This window comes from Anopheles maculipalpis, chromosome X (genome assembly GCF_943734695.1).
Source record: "Anopheles maculipalpis chromosome X, idAnoMacuDA_375_x, whole genome shotgun sequence".
Classification (NCBI taxonomy): domain Eukaryota; kingdom Metazoa; phylum Arthropoda; class Insecta; order Diptera; family Culicidae; genus Anopheles; species Anopheles maculipalpis.
This window is the reverse complement of record NC_064870.1, coordinates 19385963-19409090: the sequence shown is the minus strand read 5'-3', so window position 1 is coordinate 19409090 and position 23128 is coordinate 19385963.

The window sequence follows — 23128 nt, the reverse complement described above, 5'->3', positions numbered from 1 at the left end:
CTCTTTTTTTTTTTCTCTCTCTCTCTCTCTCTCTCTTTCTCTCTGCTTTGTTCTGTTCCCTCATTTCCATCATCTACCCTTCATTGACTTTGATTTTCACAAATTCTTACAGTTGGTCTTTTCATTTCAGTGCCTTGAGCTGTCTGTACCTTTACCACTCTTACTATCCCGTCACTTCCTGGGTAAAGCTCAGATACGATCGGTAAGGGCCATTTCATTGGTGCTACATTGTCCTATCTTAACAACACTACTATTCCAGGCACAATTTGTGTTGATACTCAGTCCCATTTGTGTTTACCATTCAATTGTTGTATGTTTTCTAGTCGCCACCTGGCCCAGAAGTGTTGTAATCGTTTTTACACTAGACGCCAATGGTTTACACGATTTTCTGGTACGTCTTTCTAATCGACCTGTACGACATGCTGGAGATGTGAGCCAGTTAGAAAGTGTCCAGGAGTCAATACTTCGGGATCTGTGGGATGATTAGAGAGAATCGTTAGTGGTCTTGAATTGAGACACGCTTCTACTTCCGTTAACAACGTTGTCATGTCTTCATAAGACATTGTGGCATTTCCGACGACGCGAACTAGATGATGCTTCATTGATCGCACCGCCGCCTCCCACAGTCCGCCAAAATGTGGAGTCCGTGGAGGAATGAACTTCCACGTAATCTCGTTCTCTGCGCACCAGGATGTAATCTTCTCTTTGTCATCACGTTGATTGAGTAGCTCGTACAGGCGGTGTAGCTCGTTTGCAGCTCCTCTAAAATTCGTACCGTTATCCGAGTGTAATTCCGACACCAAACCTCTTCTCGATACGAAGCGCCTTAGTGCAGCTAGGAACGCTGCTGTGCTCAGATCGGACACGAGCTCGATGTGGACGGCACGTGTAATGAAACACACAAATACTGCGACGAAGGCCTTTATAGGAGCGGCCCTCCGCGACTGTGCCCTTATCCATACAGGACCACAATAATCGACCCCCGATATAGAGAAAGGTCTCGCTTCAGTCACTCTGCTCTCAGGGAGACTCGCCATCGGTTGAGTGATTGCCTTAGGTTTGCATCGGAAACAGCGCACGCATTGATGAAAAACCTTCCTTGCCACCGAGCGTCCATCCAGCAGCCAAAATCGTTGCCTTAATCTAGTTAGCATCATTTGTGGACCGGCATGTAAATCTTTAATGTGATTATACTCCGCTAACATAACTGCCAATGGGTGTTTCTTTGGTATTACGATTAGTTGTTTGGCGTCAGGTGATAGAGATGCATGCTGTACTCGACCACTTAGCCGTATTAACCCGACGTTGTCCATGAATGGATTATACCCTCGGAGCTGTGACGTTCGATGAATTGGTTTCTTGGCCGAACGATCTTTCCATTCTCGCTTAAACGAATCGCGCTGAGCCAATCGACACAATGCCCATTCTGCCTGTTGTCGTTCTGCCGTGGAAAGACCCTCAAAAAACACAGGTTTGATCTTTGGGGTACTAATTCGCAATCGTAGAGCGTGTATAAATCGCAAACAGTACCCTACTACCATGCGAAGCTTAGAGTATGATCCATAACGGGCGAACAGATTGCTAATAAAGCTATCTTCATCCAGTGAAGAAAGTATTAACTCGGTGGAACGTTCTTCACCCGTCTCGTCACGTAGAGCCTTGGACTCCGGTACTGATAGCCAATTTTCTTAGGACAACGCTAACCATTCTGGCCCCGACCACCATGACGTCGACTCAACAAACGTTGCTGGATCGCAACCACGTGACACCAAATCGGCCGGGTTCATCACTCCAGGAACATGTCTCCAACTAGCTCCTTCCGTAAGGTTTTGAATCTTAGAAACCCGATTCGCTACAAACGCCTTCCACCGACTGGGAGGAGACTGAATCCAATGCCATGCAGTCATTGAATCAGCCCACAGGAACGTCGATTTATCGCTGCTTAACGCCTTATTCACTTGCTCGTACAGTCTGCTTGCCAGTAACGCGCCACAGAGCTCTAAACGCGCAATAGTAAGACGCTGCGACAGTGGAGCTACCTTGGATTTTGAAATCAGTAGACGAACTAGTATCTCTCCTCCACTCGACACGCTTCGAACGTAGCAGCACGCGCCGTAGCCCTTTTCCGAAGCATCACAAAACAAATGGTACTGCATCGATACGCTGTCACCTTTAATCACCACCCGAGGTATGCGAACTCTTTCTAATAGATTTAGCTGCATAAAAAATACTGTCCACTCTCGAGCCAAATGTTCCGGTAGTTCATCATCCCATGGCCAAGCGCGTTTATCAATTCCCTTTAACATCCAAATCTGCTGCATGAAAAGCTTGGCCTTCATCTTGACTGGATCAATGAAGCCGAGTGGATCGTAGATACGTGCAATGCATGCTAACACATGTCGTTTCGTGCATTTGTTCTCTGGTCTCGAAAGTTTAACCTGGACTTGTAACATGTCCGTCTGTGGTGTCCAAAGTAATCCAAGCGTTGAAATAGTTTTGACCTCAGCCGCCAATTCAAACTGTGTATTTGTTGCTCTCTGCTCTTCTGGAATATCTATCAATGCCTCTGGATGGTTAGATGCCCACTTTCTCAAGCTAAAACCTCCGTAGGTAAGCAGCTTATTCAGCTGTCGGGCCATTTCTTGTGCCTCCCGAATAGTCGTTGCTCCGGACAGCAAATCGTCTACGTAGAAATCTGCCTTGCATGTCAGTGCTTTTGGGTACGCGCTACCATGATCATCGAAGATTCGCTGGAGGGTTTTGATCGCCAGAAACGGGGCACAGGCCGTGCCATATGTAACCGTGTTTAACTCGTACACTGCTATTGGCTCGTTAGCATCATCGCGCCACAGAATCCTTTGCAAGGCCTTATCATTATCCTCCACCAGTATCTGGCGATACATCTTCTCCACATCTGCCACTAACGCTACGAGATTCATCCGGAAGCGTAGCTGTATCGATACCACGTCGTCTTGTAGCTGTGGGCCGGTTAGTAGCACATCATTCAGAGACCGACCGGAAGATGTTTTACATGATGCGTCGAATACTACTCTGCATTTAGTGGTGATGCTGTCCGCCTTCCAAACCGCGTGATGTGGGAGAAAATAAAAAAGTGGTGAGTCATTTGTATTGATTTCTGCATACGTACCCAAATATGACATGTGCTGGAGATCTCGGTATTCCTTCATAAATGCCTTGTAAGCATGGTCTAGCTTGCTGTCCAATCTTCTCCGACGTTCCATGGCCATAAACCTCTTCAATGAAGTTTCTTTCGAATCTCCGAGCTGCTGCCAACCGGAACGTTTAGGCAGCTGAACCACATACCTGCCTTTCTCGTTTTGGTGTGTTGTTGCTTCTTAGATGCGCTCGCATTGTTCCTCTTCCTTGGAACGAATTCTTTCAGTTGGAAGGTCTTCCAACATCACAAGCCGCTTCATTGCCATGTCAAAGCTATCATCTTCAACAGCACAACATGCCATATAGGTCTCACCAATACTCTCTTGCGGATGCTCAACCACGGTTCCACTGACTATCCATCCAAGTTGGGTTTCGAGTAACTTGGGTAAGTGAGGTGCGAGATTAAACTGGCCTTGCTTCAACATATCTGCAAACACCTCCGCACCTAATAGCAGGTCAATTGATCCGGGTTGAAAGAAAGTCGGGTCAGACAATTCCAATCCCGATGGAATATTCCAGTCCTGTACTTCCACGTGCCTCGATGGGAAGTTTGCTGTTACTCTGGCTAGGACTAAAAACTCGAGTGTTCTGACAAACGTGGTGGTTCTAGATTTCACAGTCGCTGACACCACACTGTTGGCCGTTAATGTAACAGTTCCCACTCCTGAAAGCGGTTTGTGAACTCTTCCCCTTTTCAATTTTATCTGCTGAACCAATCTTTCAGACATAAAATTAGACTGGGCTCCCATGTCAAGAATTGCTCGTGCAGGAACCGTGAATCCATTGCTACCTTCCACCAGAATAAGCGCTGTAGACAACCAGACTGTTTTTTGTGGCCGTCTTATTTTATCCTGAACTGTCGCACTAATTGGTAGTGTTGATGTCTCTGGACTTATCGATACAGGAGCTTCTCGTTGTTTGTTACACAATAATGTGTGATGCCTTGCGTTACAGTTTGAACATCTACCATACATTCTGCAAAATCTTATAGAGTGTCCTGCTCTCAAACAGTTGAAGCACAACCTGACTTCTTTCACAACTGTCTGCCTTCTTTGGGATGATTGGGATGATTCCATATTTCTAAACACGGTACACTTCGCCACATTATGATCAGCCTTGCAGACGGGGCAGTTGTTGGAGGTCGCCTTAGGAGTTTGTGCTGCACATGCCAAAAACACAGCGTTTTCTTTCTTCTGAAGCGTTCCAGGATGGTTACGTGATGATGAGTTGGCGACCACCCTTGCCGGCTTTGTATCTATTGCGTTCGATTTGTGTGTGGTGCAACTACTTAATATCTTCACTCTTTTCTCGCAAAACTCAATAATTCGTTTATAGGTGTCTGCCTCATGATCGGCCGAATACTGCTCCCAGGCCATCAACGTCGCAGAATCTAGCTTGTGTAGAACCAAACTCGTCAGTGGCGTATCCCAATCATTCACAGGCTCCTTTAACCGCTCCATACCACGCACCAACCGCCGGGTATCATTCACAAGTCGTGCCAACTCTTCAGCGCTTGACCCGTTCATAGGCTCCAGTTGATAAAGCGCCTTGAAATACTCACGTCTTATCCTCTTGGAATCATCGAATCACTCTAGCAGTGATTTCCATGTAGACTCGTAGTTTTCCGCTACTAATTGCGTATGGTCATATGGTGTTGCAGCACTTCCATTTAACGCCGTTAATAGATATTGCAGTTTTGTAACACCTGGAAGCTCAGCCACTTCATGCACCATAGAAGTAAAACGATCCTTAAAAGTGAGCCATTTTGTAGCATCGCCGTCGAAAGATGGTAGGTTGATTTCAGGGAGCCTTAATGGCGTGTGCGTCACTGTCGTTTGAAGGGTGCTGCTAGCAACCGGAACAGCTGCATCTAATCGTTGTTGTGCACACAAAAAAACCCTTTATTTTCATGTATTTTGTCATAAATGTCTTTTGATCGTTCCAAATTGTATCAGCATCACTCAATTCTTCGACAAGAAGTTGTCTTCGGGTATCAGTAAACACATTTTTCACTTCCTCTAACTGCTCTAGTTGCACGGGAACCTGGTCGCTATCTCTGGCTGCATCATACTCGTTCACAAACTCTTCGTAAATATCAACACTACGAAAACTATCGAAATACATGCGTTGCAACTGTTGTAAATGTTTCTGTTGCTTATCTCCTGCAGGCATTTTGATAAACTTTCACTTCCTTCCGATGATCGAAATGTAACGCGTATTATTATCATCGGCACTGTAATCGTATCGCGAATGAACACCTTTACTTCCACGATGAACTCTTATTTCACTTGTTCACTCTGACGCGTTCTAAGGTCAACGTACTAAGTTCCTGTCTCACTACTACTTTCGAACCAACACGAAAATGTGTTAACGAAACGTTGACGCTACCACTAATTTGGCCTTTCACTATCGACACGTAATTATTCAGTCGGGCCTTCGCGCACTATCCTCAATTACGCGCACTATAGTTCAATTCAGCTCAACTCCACAAATGTATTACGTGAACTATTCCACACACAAATTTACGGGCATCATCGTTTATTACACGCAATTTAGTTTCAACAACCATGAAGCTTCTTACTTGAACTACTAACACACGGAACAAGCACAAATCAATGTTCAGACAATTAAGATCACCGCTGTAAGAACCCACGCTCAATCCTTGGCAATGGCTGCTCTAATACGTCGTTCGTTCACTATACCAACTAGGCCAATGCCCTAAGTACACACTTAGTTAAGTACCGAATTCTTCCAATCAACACACGTCATACACGCACAACGTAACACAAATCATCAATGTCCCTCAGCGCAACAAATTCGCTTCTCCGTCCTCAAACTTAACACGTTCGCTGGTTACAAATGGTGCAGAAAGTTTCTCATACGACGCAAGCGCCAGTTGTTTATCTCCTACTAACACACCACAACGCGATAAACACTCTAAAATTTGCACAAACCAACGTGAATATAACTGTGACGGTGACTGGCACAACCTATCCGGTTCGAAGGACCAAATGTTCGGACTGGTTTCACTATGCACTGAGGGGGAACGTCCGTGTTGATTGCTGGTTCTCAGGGTTCTATATTTACATTGTCTTACTCTACTTGCTGTACATTTCTAATCCTAATCCTTATACCTATACATACATACATCCTCACTTTATGGCATGCAAACCGCAAAGTATGCCTTTAGGCGTAACAATACCGATTGCATTATTTCCGATGATTAATCACCTACTGAAGTACACCTAATATAATGCAAAACACCTCATTAAAAGATTGTCAAGAAATGAGGTATTTTATTTGATTTAAAATGACGACTCTACGCCGTATTGTAAACAAGTGGTTGTAAAATGAGGTAGTTTTCGAAAATAAAGTGCGTGCGCGAAATACATACACCACCCAAAACCCACCCATCCCACACGAATGAACAATCTGCGCGGCAACATGAATGGGTCTTTAAATCCTTTGTAGGTATGTGTTTGTGCATAAGACGAGGAGACTTATCCCGGACATTATGTCCTGGGTAAATCGTAAGCACGGAGAAATTTTTTGATTTTTTTCTATCTCAACTCTTTACAGGGCATGGGTTTCTCCGGAGCTACTTCGTCGAGAAAGGCATCCTCGACGGCTCGTCAAACTGCCCGGTGTGTGAACATGACGTGGAAGATGTCGACCACGTAATGTTCCACTGTCCACGGTTTGCTCGGATCCAACAAGAAATGCAGCAGCAGAGCCACACCCGCCTGACGATGGACAATCTGGCGGCGGAAATGTGTGCCAACCACGACACCTGGGAAGCAGTCCGGACTGCCGCTCGGACCATCTTCAGAAACCTCCAAGTGAGGTGGAATGAGGAAAGTCCACCAACGGCAAGACGGAGGCGACAACAACGACGGCGGAACACGGAACAACCAAGGTAGCAATAGCTGCCGCCGTAACCGCACACAAAGGACTACACTACAACGGAAGCAGCAGCAGCAGCGACGAGTAACCAGAGCAGCAGCAGGAGCTTAGACCCAACCGGGAGTAACGGCTACGGACGGACGGGTCTGAGCAGCAGCAGCGGAAAGGAAGGCACGAAGCAGCAGCAGCAGCTGAGACAACAAGGACGAATGACGCAGCAACCGCGCGTCAACGGGATGAGTGCATTACACAACCTTCATGGAGTACTACGCACATCAGCGCATCGGCAGGTTTCGGATCAGGTCGAGGAGTGGTTTAGTTGGGTCGCATCGGCTGCCGGGTCCGCTTCACGGGCCCAGCGTCACGATGAATCCCACATACCCCATCTTGAGGGTTGGTTTGTAGCCGCAGACCACCTTCCGAGATGGGGACCTTTTGAAGGTTCCCTCCCCGTTAACAAAAAAAAAAAAAAAAAAGGTATGTGTTTGTACAACCAAACTCCGGCGCTCCGGCATGATCCGATCCGGCAAATGGTCGGAACTTCCCAACTCTACCATCAGGCGAGCAGCGAAACAACGAATCCTTAACCCTTCCATCCTGTTTCCGCATATTGTGAAATAGAAATAGTTTATTATATTTAAGGACGAAATTTAGAAATACATTCACTCTCAGTTCAACTTTTAAACAACAACGTTAATCTGTCCGAGGAATCCGAATCCAACCCCAAACCCCGTGTTTGTTAACTCGCGCACTAACGTGAACATATCACAAACGCATTTATTCAACAGAAATATTGATAAAAAAAATCTTACAGCATGGCTCATTGCTGAAATTCTATACGCGCTTGAAATAGTGTCGATAAATAAATATAAATTTGAAAAACTGGAGTCCCCAGTACATCAGTAACTAAACAAATCTTCAGGGACCGAGAGACTGTATCTGGATCATCACCACATGGATCTGTCGCTGGAAATAATGCAGGATGCGGAAGCATTACGGCAAATGATAAATGTAACATCCGATAACACCAGTATCTTTTCGGCAGAAACAATTGCCATGATCATCGCCGCATAAGAAGCCACAAATTTCATCAAAGCTAGTACTATATTCTCCTATAGCGTTAGTGTCTTGGCCGCCCTTGAACGCGGAAAAAAGAAATCCAGGCGTTCTCAGTTCAAATTACGTTTTGCTGGATCCCTAGCTATTGCGGCACCAAAATGAATAAAGAAACGGACGGAAATGAAGGGAATAAAGGTCGGGAACAACCAAAAGGTCCCCTAGAAGATCTCTCTCAGAAAGATATGATGTAATGGGCAGAAAAAAGGATCGGCAAGTACGGCAAGAGGAATGGTGGAATTTGATCGAAAAATAGCTTCGATTCATTCCAACATCAGTGGCTCTATACCACCCTAATCACAATTAACGCATAGCCATCTGATAACAAAATCAATTCCAGTAGTAGTAGTATTTTATTAAAGAATTTCATTTTACATTAACAGGTTGGCTGATAAGTCCCCGGTCTGACACATAGAATGCGCCGCTAGTATTAAATGCATATTATTTTTATATAGCACCAACCTTCAAATGATTCGTGTCAAAATTTGACGTCTGTATGTCAATTAGTTTGTGAGACAGAGCGTCTTTTGTCAAGCAACTTTTGGTTGCTTGACGAACGAAAAAAGAACGAAGAAGAAAAATGTGTTGTTCCACCAAGACAACGCACCGTGCCACAAGTCATTGAGAACGATGGCAAAAATTCATGAATTGGGCTTCGAATTGCTTCCCCACCCACCGTATTCTCCAAATCTGGCCCCCAGCGACTTTTTCTTGTTCTCAGACCTCAAAAGGATGCTCGCAGGGAAAAAAATTGGCTGCAATGAAGAGGTGGTCGCCGAAACTGAGGCCTATTTTGAGGCAAAACCGAAGGAGTACTACCAAAATGGTATCAAAAAATTGGAAGGTCGTTATAATCGTTGTATCGCTCTTGAAATAAAAACGAATTTTGACAAAAAAATGTGTTTTTCTTTGTTAGAACGGGGACTTATCAGCCAACCTGTTACATGTTTGTCATTGGTTCTGATAACCTCGTATCTCATGCATATCATAATCTAACCTCGTATCTCATACATACCTCAACTCAACAAATTTGAAACCTGAATTGGGCGAAGCTATTTGATGAGGTATACAATTGTAAATGATTGAGATTTGCACCTTTGTGAAAAGTTTCTTCAAAAACTCTACTACTCAAATTGTGAATTATAATATCCTATGCTTATCCTATCTTAAAAAAAAAACATGTATATATTACCAATAATTCACAAATTAAACTATCTTATGCCACGAAAGTCTTATCCTACGCTATTGAAGAAATAGAAAAAAAAGAAAAGAAAAAAAAGAAAAAAGAAATAGAAAAAAAAGTGTGATTAGAGCAAAAAAAGAAAGATACTAGTTCAAATTATATTTCTTGTTTGGGCAGTCCTTTGCCTTGACGTTTTGTTAATTCTTCTTAAATTATATTGACACTTGCAGTTTATGATACGAGGGCTGACAATAAGGTAAGGTCTCCAACGCTGCAACTTCGCCAGATCATGCGCTAGGCGAAATCTGGTAACACCGCCGTGTTCCTTGGTTCCCCCACTACCACTTTGCTGCTGGGTGAGGCTTCCCCGACCGCTCAATCTTGGCTGAGCAGCCGTCAACGATGGAGGTACTCCTCGCGCCAGCGTCCAAGTGCGAATTGCGTTCTGTAATACGTTTTTTGAGTGCGAAAAAGGTGACACCTATTGAAATCCATCGTCAACTAGTTAAAGTTTACGGGGAAAAGTGTATGGGCATAAAAAACGTGCGTAAGTGGAGCCGCGAGTTCGATTCCGTGCGCACTAATGTTCACGACGAGGAGAGAAGTGGCCGACCGTCGGTCTCGGATGCGATTGTTCAAGCAGTGGAGGCAGAAAAGCTCAAAATCCGCCGTGCGACAATTAGGGACTTGGAAGAGAAGCTTGGAGGAGTGTCTAGCAGCGAAACAATCCGTCATATCCTTGTGAACAACTTGCAGTATCACAAAGTTTCTGCCCAATGGGTGCCGAAACAGCTCAAAAAGAGGTCAACACCTGGCTGCGCGAGGCGGACGGAGAGTGGTATTCTGCCGGCATAGACATGTTCATCGTGCGGATGCGCAAGGTGTTGGAAAAAAATGGCGATTATGTAGAAAAGTAGCCAAGACCTTGGCCTTTCCAACGGTGTATCGCTTTTTGTAAATAAATGTCATTTTCTATGAAAAAAAAAAATTGGAGACCTTACTTTATTGTCACCCCTCGTAAATTCAGCAATACTTGGTAAATTTGAAATTCTATGAATATCAACTGTGCTAAACCATGGGGGTAGGTTGAGAATTCTTTTTTTACATTTATTTTGCAGTACTTGCAATTTCTTTTTGTGTGACAGAGCACAGCTTCCCCATACGGGTGACGCGTATAGAACGATGGGTCAGATTATTGCTTTTTAAAGTAAAAACTGATTCTTTGAGTTTAACATTGAATTTTTGTTAAAAAAAAACAGTAAAGTGATTTCATATTTTAGCTAATAACAAAATCATCCGCATCCGTAGTTGACAAGCCTTTTTGGAATCCAAATTGATATTTCGGAATTAAATTATAGGTGTGTACATGAGTGTTTAAGCGTTTTTCGATAAGCTTCTCAAAAATCATTGCCATGCAGCTCAGCAGACTTATTTGTCTATAATTCGTTGGATTACTGCAATTCCTATTGAGTTTTGCATTTGAAATTATTTATGCTCTTATCCAAGTTTGCCGGAAAATAACTTATTTCATGGCAACTGTTAATAAATTAAAGCTTTCATAGAAAGATGTTTTAACAAACGATTGTTGATCTAATCAAAACCGGTTGATTTTTTGGCTCTAAGTTTCGAAATCAGGGTTCGAATTTCCTTGGGTTTACAGAAAAGTGTTTATTCGGTGTTGTTTGCAAAGTTTTGACATAATTTAAAGTTTTCAATAGTGTAAAAAACCTCAGAATCTGTTGAACCCTTTTGATTATTCGTAATATTGTGAGCCTTTTCAAAACTTGTTTTTAATGCTTGACATTTTTCTTTATCAGTCGAATAGGTTTTATTATAGAGTTAGGTATAGAGTTTGATTCAGATTTCATGATTTTAACAAATTTCCAAATTCTGTTCTTGTCTTTATTTTTCTTCATATCCTTCCAGTTTTTCCCCCAAGATCTGTTTCGAAAAGATTTCATTTGATTTGATCTCGTTTTTTATTTCGTTATATAATTTATTATAGAGCAATTTGAGCAGATGGTTTCTTCTGTCTGTTTGCCATTTTCTTCTAACTATGTTTCTTATTATAATTTTTGCTAACATACAGTCTGGAAGAATAACCTTATAATGGCCAGGTGTCTTTAGCGGGACAAATAGACTATGCGCTTTGTTCATCAAACTAGTGATATACTTAATCATAGCGTCGATTTGAGAAGCATGGTTTATATCGCTTAAGTTAAGCGTAGTTACGTTAATCTTTTCATCTATGAATTTTTTTAAACCATACCAATTTGCAAGAGAATAATCGGGAATTAATTGCCGATTTCGAACATTAGCTTTAGAAGTTTTAATTTAAAAAACAACCGGTAGATGATTGGGCAAAGTTGGTGACTGTGTGCAGTGAGGTTATATCGTGGAAATTATTTGTTAGTACAAGATCAAGTATATATGGGGATCGTTTTGCATCGTGTGGATAATATGTTGTACTTTGAGAATGAAAAATTTCCTCTTTGAACTTTCTCAAAAGATTATTTTCCATCCTGTACGATCTTGCGCAGTTCCATAAATTATGCCTGGCATTGAAAGTTCCACAATTAATAAAACTACTTCGGAGGTTGCATAGAGTTTTAATGTCATATCTGAAACTATCGCAATCGGTATTTGAACCGGGGTTATAAATAGAAATTATGTTTAATTTACCAAGCCATGACGTTTTTGAGATACCTATCGCTTCAAGTTTTTTCAGAATAGGAAGGCTGAATACTTCGTGGCATATTTCTTTTGATATGATTATGGCTACCCCACCTTTTTCGCCTCCAGTTCTACCTGCTCTATGAACTACAAATCCGCATGAGAAAAACGGATGTGTGGTTTTAGGAAGATTTCACATAATGCTGATATTTTAAGGTTTTCCTTTAGTAAGTAGTTATAATATTCTATTTGGTTGTTAGTGATGCCGTTAGCATTCCAATGCGAAATATTTTTCATGGTGGAAGCAGTATTTTGCGGTGATTTTTACTATCACTGAGATAAGGCCTTTTTTGACCTACACGTAGAAAGGTGGGCGAAGACATCTTCTACTATCATACCAATTTCGGATAGGTCAATATCTTTGAAATTTACTCCTTTGTGTTGGTCGTTTTTAAGCTTGCTAGCGAGGCTAACATTGCATATGTTGGTTTTACGCATGTGACTAACCTGTGCTAGTGAAGTAAATGGTCGTCGGCTAGCTGGAAGGTCGGTCGTTGTGTCGTTCTAGGCATTGGCTTGGTCACTTTACGAGCAGGACACCCGCTGAAGTTGGCAGTGTGGTGATCCCGACAGTTTGCGCATTGTAGTTTTGCCTGAGCTATTTTGCCATCCGGATTTGTACTGGTTTTACTGAGCGGACACTCGTTCGACGCATGTGGCTCGGAACATTACACACACACAGGTGTGCGGAAACAATTGGTTTCACCATGCCCATATTGCTAGCAATTTCTGCACTGGATTGGGTTGCTCTTGTCTGAGTAGTACTCGAAGTACACTCGGTGGTGGTTAGCATAGCGGACTTGCTTTAGTGCCAAGTGTGAAGCAAGTACATCACCTGGTCATCATCGCTCGCTCGCTTTTTGTGAATTTGCATTTTCTTCACGGCGGTGGGGAATATTTTGTACTCGGCTAGTGCCGGAATTATTTCGTCCACAGACATTTGCGGAAGTCCAAAAAGAATAATTTTAGTTGTCCGATCTTCGGGCAACTGGTGGGTGAAGAAATTGATTTGGCTTTGCTTCAGAGTCTCAAGCACAGTTTTAAAATCACTTGAGTTGGTCACGTGAACAATGGCGCCTTTCGTGGTGGTATTAATTGAGTAGTTAATCACCCCAGATGACACTTTTAATCTGCGTACGTTCCCCACCAATGTACCGGTCACTACTATCGGGGAAACTCGTGGCTTTTTGACGTTGACTTCGTGACGTCATTGTAGAGGTGGTTGGCCTGCCGACGGGGCCTCTTCGTCTTCGCTGAGTATGTCGTACTCGCTAAAAGTGTACGGAACAAGCAGTAAAAATATCCCGTGATAAAAAAAAATGCCAAAAAAGAGTACATTGTGGAAGCGGATCACATGCATCATGATGATCCGCACCGGACGCGACAACCGCCGACACGGTTAACACCCAGAACAACCGGTGGCTGGCTTACTGCCCGGCGGACGTGCCACGGGTGCCGCAAACCAAGTTCCCCCAGACGGTGATGGTGTTTTCCTGCGTGTCATCGGAAGAGGACGTGATTCCGCCCCACTTTTTCGAGCAGGGGCTGAGGGTGAACGCGGACGGGTATTTTTACATGCTGGACACCGTCGTAAAGCCTTGGATCACGAGACTGGCCAACGGCAGACCGTACGTGTTCCAGCAGGATTCCGCTCCGTGCCATACAGCCTCCAAAACGATAAAGTGGTTGGCGATCAATTTCAACGACTTCACCGCGCCGAATGTGTGGCTTCCCAGCTCCCCGGATCTTAATCCAATGGATTATTTCGTGTGGGGCGCGGTGGAACGGGACACCAACAGAACCTCCAGCAACACCAAGGCGGAGCTCAGGTCCGTTTTCGCGGCACTACCCCGCGAAACTGTCGCCAGGGCTTGTTCCCGGTTCCGGAGACGGGCGGAGGCCGTAATAGAAGCCGAGGGCGGATATTTTGAATAAAATGAATAAAATACATGGTAAGCTACTATTTCAAAAACAAAAAAAAATTTCCCCGATGATTAATTTTGCCATAAAAATTTTGTTTTTAAAATTGCGATAATCAAGTTAGCCCGATTTAATACATGATTTCATGTAGAGGGACTATTCAAGGCATAAAAAAATAATTGAGTTCTTTTTTTTTTAATTCATAAAGGACGGCCAGGCCGTACTGCTTATTATTTGAGTTCTCAATTGCAGCAATTTTGCTTTTTTCTCTTTAGCATCTTCAGTTATATTTACAAATTCAAAATAAGTTGAGCCTTAGCCTTTTCTACTTACCAACTATTAGTTTTGTCATTGGTTTTACGATCTCCTGACATAGTATTGGTTCTTCAGTTCTTAAAATTGATTAAAATATCCATTCGATTCAGGATTGAGATTCTAGATATAGTTTTTAGTTTTAAAATTAAATTAAGTTTATGATTTTATTGCCCAACAAGAGGTTTAACAACAACAAGTTTTATAATAAACAATGCAATAAAAGATGTTAACGTTGCTGAGATAAAAATTCCTATTGCTGCCAAAATTCCGTTGATGAGATAAAAATTGCATTCCAATAAAAAGTAAAAATAGAATAGGTCTGAAACACGATCGTCAATCGTCAATAGCTGGTATCATAGCCAATGCATGATTAGCTCAATTTATACGTAACACCGTGTTTAGTAAGACAGTCATGAGGAACGAAAGTTGCTTTTTGAAGGCTTCCTCACCAAAATATATAAGCGAAGTCCCAAAGGTGTTCTCCCTATTTTGCTTTAGTTCTTAAACTAGGTTGGCTACAACGACGCAAGTAGTGTCTCTTAAAGTAGGATTTAGAACAGGTATTTGAAAAAACATACAGCAAGCAGAAAGAAATTCTGGGTTCATCCAGCACGCGAACCTCCTGAGTATGCCTACCGATATTAAATTAAACGTCTGTATAGGGCAATGACATAGCTACGTTGGAAAAGTGGCTTCTCTCAGCAATAACTGAGCGATGGTAATGTGATGACCCTCGGATTTTTAAGCTCCTATGTTGAAGCGTATCCATCAACGTGCAGGGGAAGTCTTATATACGTATGTATTTCCAAATAGTCAATAGAACTCAGACTACACTCATACTACAAATTGTTCGTTGCTATGGCTTTAGAATCCATTGACTATTTTCGTTTCTCATATGCTTTGACTCTGGCTTTAAATGAATAAAAAGTAAAATAAAAATAATTAAAGAGAGCAAAAACTAATTTCAAAAGCTAAACTTAATGTTTCAAAACATGTTTTAATGAAATGATGTTTACGTTGCAGTCACTATAACTATATAAGGACATACAGCTACATGAAGGACAACGGCTATATGTGTACATCGGATGTCATTCCAGTTTTATTGTTAAATATTACTAAACTATTTCAAAAAGTTAAATTCCATAAAATTATAAATAACAATACCTACCGATTCCTGTCCATGTTTTTTCTTTGCTTAGGAGGATATGAAGGACAGAATCAAGCGAAATAAGGTAAGGGAGAAACGAACACAGTCGTTCGGTATAATTAAATAGTATATCGTACACATAGGTTGTGTTTGTGGTGGTAGCGTGTGAGACAATTATAAAAGGTCTGCGAAGTGGGCACTGGCTTTCAGTTTAAGTTCGTTTGTTTATTACAACGTATCTCATGTTGTTGCAATAATAAATGTTAGTGAAAAGTGTGGTTACAATACAATAATCTGGTATTTGTGATTTTTTCGTGTTAGGAAAAAAATATATCCACTCAAGATACGATTTTTTTTAATAAAAAAAATTTTTATTTTAAGAACAATTTTTATGTAATCTAAAATGTCATCACCAGAAAATGGTTCGTCGGAAATTAAAAAGGCAATAACTAATATTCAAGAATAAATGAATTGTGTGTTGAAATTTACCGTAGATTAATTGCAATTGAGAAGAAGATTGAATAATTTATCTACTAATTTGAAATCAACTGCTGAATGCAACGAAATAGAAACGGTGAGTAATTTGTAAAATAAACCATGTGAATTTAAATTATAACAGGATATGAACGATCAATTTTAACGGAAGAACCTCACTACAGCTGCTGACCACTGCACAAGATTAGAATGTGACTCTTGTGCGTGTGACAACGGCTATTGTGAAAGTTCAAATTCTTCAATGGGTTTAATATTACTTAAAACATGGTATAAACAAAGAATTTGCGATTCTTACAAGATGTGAAATTTTGTGAAGTTTGTTAAAAAATACTATAAGCTTTATAGCATTAGACAAATCTATAAGTTTGTAACAAGTGCCAGTGAAACGAAACAAAAACTCCATCGATTTCTGCAATCAGCAACCAAAAACTGTAAACATCCAGCAGCACAATCAAACAATTTCCTCAAATCAGTGTTTCATAGTTTTGAATATTCGGTTTATTTAAACAATGAAAAGTGATGAATACATAATAATAAGGCCTAGACGTTCCAATAGAATAAAAAAGTTAAGAGTATATGGCAAGTATTCACTATAACTTTTTATTTATTTTTTTAAGTATGATGGCTTACGCCATATAACACCACACGTGATGACTGTGTGTATAAACTAGATTAACGGGGCATTTCCTCCCAGTATTTTTTGCCTTATCCCGGGCATGTTAGGTTATGGGTGAGTGTTGAGTGGGTGGTTGATGGCCTAGTCTACTATGGTAGTTGTAGGTAGACGATTTTTTGATCAGGAAGTTTTGGTGCGGCTGTTGTATTGATGAGGGTTGAGTGCTTCCCATTTGGCTAATGTAGTGTGTTGTTGTTATCGTTTTGTTCAACTTATGATATGCGGTTCTTCGCTGTAACAAAACAAGCAGAGTTATTTGCCAGCTCAAACATGGTTTCGCCTGCGTACAGCGTTTTCCAGTGCAGTCCAGTATTTCAAATTCGCTTTGGTCAGCGTCCAATCCAAGACGAGTTCCATTCCGCAGAAGCTAAAGCGACTTCGCTACTCTCGAGAATGAACCCGCCCAACACCTCGAACCCAACGCCAACTTGTTATGTCAAGGCTGGACTGGATAAGAGACATCTTTTTACAGTAAGGTTGAAACTGTTTTCGAATGCTGTGCCCCGTTAACGGGGCTGAAGATGAGCCTCATGTAGGGGAGGTCACTGGTAACCAACACTTTTCTAACTTCTGTATCCAGTCGTCTGCCAACATGCTCGACTGCGCTCAACAAGTAGCGTCTAGTGGTTTCAAATTCCACGCAGGACCACAGAAGGTGATCCACGTCGTGGAATCCGTCACCGCAGTCACACACTTTTGTTTGAGCCAGAGTTATACGCTGTTCAACGCATTCGCATTCAACGCAAAATGATTCGACATCAGTCGAGACACCATTCGTATGAATGCTCGGTCTACAGAGAGCATATCGAACCAAGGCCGCAGGGACACTTGCGGAGAGATCGAGAAGAGAAAACGCCCGAGTTCATCCGCCTCCCACATGCTCTGCCAGCGAGACAGGAAAGGTGCTGTGGAAAACGAAAGAACTCCTGGGCCGAGATTGGTCGGTCGTAAAAAGCGCCTTCTTTGACGCCTGTTTTGGCCAGTGAGTCAGCCTTCTCATTGCCGGGAATTCCACAATGAGAAGGGAACCAAATTAGCGAGATCTTATACGCCTTATTGAACATTGAGTCAAGCAGTTCAATGATTTTTATGGTGAGGAAATCCTGACTCTTAACAGCCTTCGGAGATCTCAGAGCTTCAATAGCACTAAGGCTATCAGTGAAAATGAAGTACTGGTCCGAAGGTCTCGCTGCTATCATGGATAGTGCGTACAAGATTTCTGCTAGCTCTGCGGTGTAAACACTACATGGCTGCCTCAATTTGAAAAAAAGCTTCGGTGGACTCGCTAAAACACTGAAGCCAGTGCCCTCCTCAGAGGATGATCCATCAGTGTAGTACTGGCTTATTTGGTCTAAATGACCATACTTATTCATGAAAATACCCGGAACTACCCTCGGGCGAAGATCATTAGGTATGGTCTTAACTTCCTCGTGCAATGAGGAATCTGTTATTAAAATGGAACTGTAGTTCTCAGGAAGGGCAGCACGATTTAATGCCTGTGGAGCGCTAGCATGCACTTGTAGGGCAACAAAATCTAGAAGCTCTAGAAGCGCTTCAAAATTTTCTATTATTAAGGGATTTGATACTGTACAACGGACTAGAAGGCGAAGCGACAGCATTTCAAAACGTAGTTTGAGCGGCATCACTCCGGTCATCACTTCTAGGGACATGTTGTGTGTGGATTTCATGCTCCCTAGTGCGAGTCTAAGACAGCGGTACTGTAGCCTTTCATGCTTGAGTATCAACGTATTGGATGCCCAATGGAAGCATATGCTTCCATATTCCAATACGGATAGTACCGTTGTCTTATACAGTCTCAGGACGTCTGATGGATGTGCGCGCCACCAGAATCCTGTGACTGTCCTCAGAAAGTTGATTCTTTTACTGCATTTTTGCACCAGATGGGTTAGTCTTAATTTAGTCTAGAATTGAACCAAACACCAAGGTATCGAAAATTGTCGGTAGTTGATATTGTTGGAAACTTTATAAGGTTCTCAACGCCCTGTCAGTTAGGAGTCAGTTAGGAGGCAAGAAGAATAATAGAAGAAGTAAGAAGGATCAGAAAAGGGCAGGACGAGCCTGCCCCGGGATCAGTTAGGGAACGATCGATCATTCGAAAACGTACCACGAGCGGATAAAGATAGGAAAATTAATATTAGCGCGCGCGAACAGTGGACTAATTTTTTGGCTCTTTCTTTCTTTCTCTCTATTGTATCCAAAGAGCTTGGCAATAAAGAAAGCTCAGTACACTGAAGAGGCAAAAGAAGCCGCTCGTTTTCTAACATTCCAAAAAATTATCCGACTTCGATAATAGGAACGTGAACGAAAGTAGTGACGCTAATTTTACTTGCACTGGTAACACTTGTTTCGCGGAGCGGAAAGTACAGTAAGCTAGGCGCGCGAGTGAGAAAGAGTGTTAAGTGAAATGGAGCAGAGTAAAGCGAGTCGTATACCGCGAGCAGAGGATACTCTAGTGGCGAGTCCGGAGATGGAACGCGAGGACAGCGGAAACGTTTCCGGCGGGCCAAGCCGATTATCTTCAACTCCGGGAGCACGGCGAGTTATATCGTCGGGAGGAAACACCCTGAGGAGCGTAACCATCCCTGCACTAAGCACGGCAGCATCGTCCGAACAAACACAGGTGAGCCACGAAGAGGCCCGCGAAACGCGGAGAACGCGTTTGCAAGAGCTTGAGCGCGAGATGCAGACGCTGATGGACGCCGAAAACGACGATGGCGCATCGTCCATCGCTCAGCGTCCTAGTTGCAGCACTGGGGGGACGCGTTATCCCGAATTCGCGGAGTGGGTGCGCGGTTTCGATGAGTCCGTGCGCGCGGCTGACCTGCATGGAGATGGCTTCTCGCGAGGTCACGTCCCCAGGGCTAAAGGTCATGACCTCGGGCCTTACGGCGCGACACCATCAGCACACGCGACACTACCGAGAATCACAACAAACCAGGGTAGCGTCGCGACACACACACCAACACACTGTGCGACACATGTCGGCTACGCAGCACACACGGGATACGCGACACAACCAGGATGCGCGACACTACCGGCCTACACAGCACATACACACACACTACCGCCGTACACCACATATTCACAAACACTGCCGCCACACACTGCATCAACACAACCCGCATTTACACAGTCACATTTTGGTGCCACAATGCTAAGCCAGAGCCAGATAGCGGCTCGCCAACCGGTGCCCCGCGACTTACCGATGTTTTCAGGAGACGTGGAAGCCTGGCCGCTTTTTATAGCGACGTATAACCGCACCAACGCCTCCTGCGGTTACACGGATGATGAAAACATCGGCCGCCTGCAGCATGCGCTGAGAGGAGCAGCACTCGAAGCTGTGGGACACCTTTTGTCCTTTCCGGGTGGTTTGAAGGAGGCTATGGCAACACTGCACGCGCGTTTCGGAAGACCCGATTTGATCGTCGAATCGATGATCGAGAAGATCAGGAGGATGGCACCCCCGAAGGTTGACAGGTTGGCAACGGTGGTGGATTTCGGATTCGCAGTGAAGCGTTTGGTGGGAGCGATGACGGCGTCCGGGCTACGAGGCTACATGTACGACGTAGCCCTCCTAAAAGAGTTGGTTAGGAAGCTGCCACCCGTCATATGCATTGACTGGGCGCGTGCTAGGAGACACTTACCGGAGGTTACGCTGGTGGAGTTTGGTCGATGGATCGGAGATCTTGCGGAGGATCTCTGCGGCGTTATTGATATAACCCCCGTGACGAGCAGCAGCGACCAGAATCGCCGACAGCCGGAACCTCAAGCTCAGCCACCCCGTAGTCAGCCTCAGCGATTCCAGCCCCATCGATTCCCGTCAGTGCAGCCCGATCGACGGCAACCTGTTGGTACTGGGCATGTTCACCCAGCGTACTGCAACACCACGATTCTGCTGAGAGAGGACCCAGGCGAGAAGGACCCAACTTCGTCAATCGACGCGCCAGCCCTGCTGCCCCGTTGTCTTCTGTGCGGCGCGGACTGTTCGTCTCTCGCGCAGTGTAAGCGGTTTCGAGGAACAACGGTTACCGCCAGGAGGGCCTTCATAAATGAGCGCAGGATATGCCGCAAATGTCTTGGGTACCACGGAGGTCGATGCAGTGCGAAGACGCCGTGTGGCGTAAACGGATGCACCATGCAGCACCACGAGCTGCTCCACCTGGATGATCGGACAACTGCTAGCCCCGACCAGCGCGATCCTCGAGCCGACCCAGGTAAGGGAGTAGATCTTAGCATTGCTAAAGTTCTCACCCATTCAGGACTGAAGGATAGCACGCTCCTGAAATACGTGCCCGTGACACTGCATGGACCCAACGGACGTGTAGACACATTCGCCTTCTTGGATGACGGGTCTACGTCCACCTTCATGGAACACGGCCTCCTGCAGGAACTAGGCATCGCCGGAACACCGCACCCGCTGTGTCTACAATGGACGGGAGACGTAACCAGAGAAGAAAAGGATTCCGTTAGATTGACAGTTCGCATATCGGGCCGAAACGAGTCGCAAACGCTGTACGAATTGACTGAGGTCCATACCGTCAAAGAGCTTGCCCTTCCAACGCAGTCCGTCAACATGGCTCAACTGGCTGGCTGCTATGCGCATTTGCGAGGTCTTCCCGTTATGTCGTACGCCGGTGCCTTGCCACGTGTCCTCATAGGCATCGACAACTGCAACATCACCCGAGCGTTGAAGAGTGTGGATGGGAAGTGTGACGAGCCAGTCGCTTCGAAAACCCGCCTGGGATGGGTTGTCTACGGTCCTTGCTCGGTTGCGAGTGCCACACCAGGATCCACGTGGAACTCATTCCATGTGTGTTCGTCTAACGCTGCGCCGGACGATCTTCTTACCGCAGCAGCGAAACGATCTACTTCCGATCTGGAGTCGATCGGTATCGACAATTCCGTAAAGCCGTTGCGGTCTAAGGATGGCGAAAGGGCACTCGCTATACTGGAACGCGAGACTACCTTTGACGGACAGCGCTACGAGACCGGACTCCTGTGGCAGTACGACAGCGCTGAATTACCTCGCAACAAAACCTCAGCGCTGAAGCGGTATGTATGCCTAAAACGTAAAATGTTCAAGGATCCAATTTTAGCTGGTGCTGTGAATGCCAAGAGGGAAGATTATAAAGCGAAAGGATACTTACGGCGGTTGAGCAACGCGGAAACGGTGGAGACGCACAATAGTGACCGGTATCTACCCATCTTACCGGTGACTACCCCGGAGAAACACGGCAAGATCCGCATGACGTTCGATGCAGCGACCGTTTACGGCAACAGTCTCGCTGCCATAAGATCAACGTGGAGAGCGGCACAGCAGACAGCGGATTCATGCTGGAAGAAGTGGGTTTTAAAACACTTACCTACGTGCCATTGGAAGATGTAACAGCCGAGCCTTTAACGCCGAACCACCTGCTCCTCGGGAGCTCTGATGGGAGCAAACCGCCAGCCGTTTACTGCGACAGTCCCGCAGCCTTGAGATCATCGTGGAGAGCAGCACAACAGGCAGCGGACTTATTCTGGAAGAAATGGGTTTCCGAATACTTACCTACTCTTACTCGTCGGACCAAGTGGTTCGAACCGGTACGGCCAATCGAGATAGGGAATTTGGTCGTGATAGCGGATAACAATTTGCCTAGGAATTGTTGGCCAAGAGGACGTATTGTATCGGTTGTCCCTGGCAAGGATGGACAGGTCAGACAGGCGACAATTGAAACCACCAGCGGAACGTACGTAAGACCTGCACACAAAATAGCAGTCTTGGACGTTACAGCCTAGTACAAAACCGCGTGGTTCCAACGGAGCAAGGAAAATAAACAAATAAGCGACACACAAACACACATACGTACACGACACGTAAATGACAGGACTACACACGCGATAACTGACAGGGTAAAGGAAGTGAAGCCACGGTTGATAGCTAGATAAGAGAAAGGAGAGGTTGCGTCATCACATAAGGCGGGTTAAGCGTTTCAAGCGTTTACGGGCTCTTGTTGATTAGATGATACGCAGATAAGGTTGGGTCACTACGGCGGGTTAAACGTTTCAAGGGTTTACGGGCTGTAGACGATTAGATTATTCAACCGTGGCACACTTGGGGGGACAATGTTGGAAACTTTATAAGGTTCTCAACGCCCTGTCAGTTAGGAGTCAGTTAGGAGGCAAGAAGAATAATAGAAGAAGTAAGAAGGATCAGAAAAGGGCAGGACGAGCCTGCCCCGGGATCAGTTAGGGAACGATCGATCATTCGAAAACGTACCACGAGCGGATAAAGATAGGAAAATTAATATTAGCGCGCGCGAACAGTGGACTAATTTTTTGGCTCTTTCTTTCTTTCTCTCTATTGTATCCAAAGAGCTTGGCAATAAAGAAAGCTCAGTACACTGAAGAGGCAAAAGAAGCCGCTCGTTTTCTAACAGATATCTTTTCACCATATAAAAAG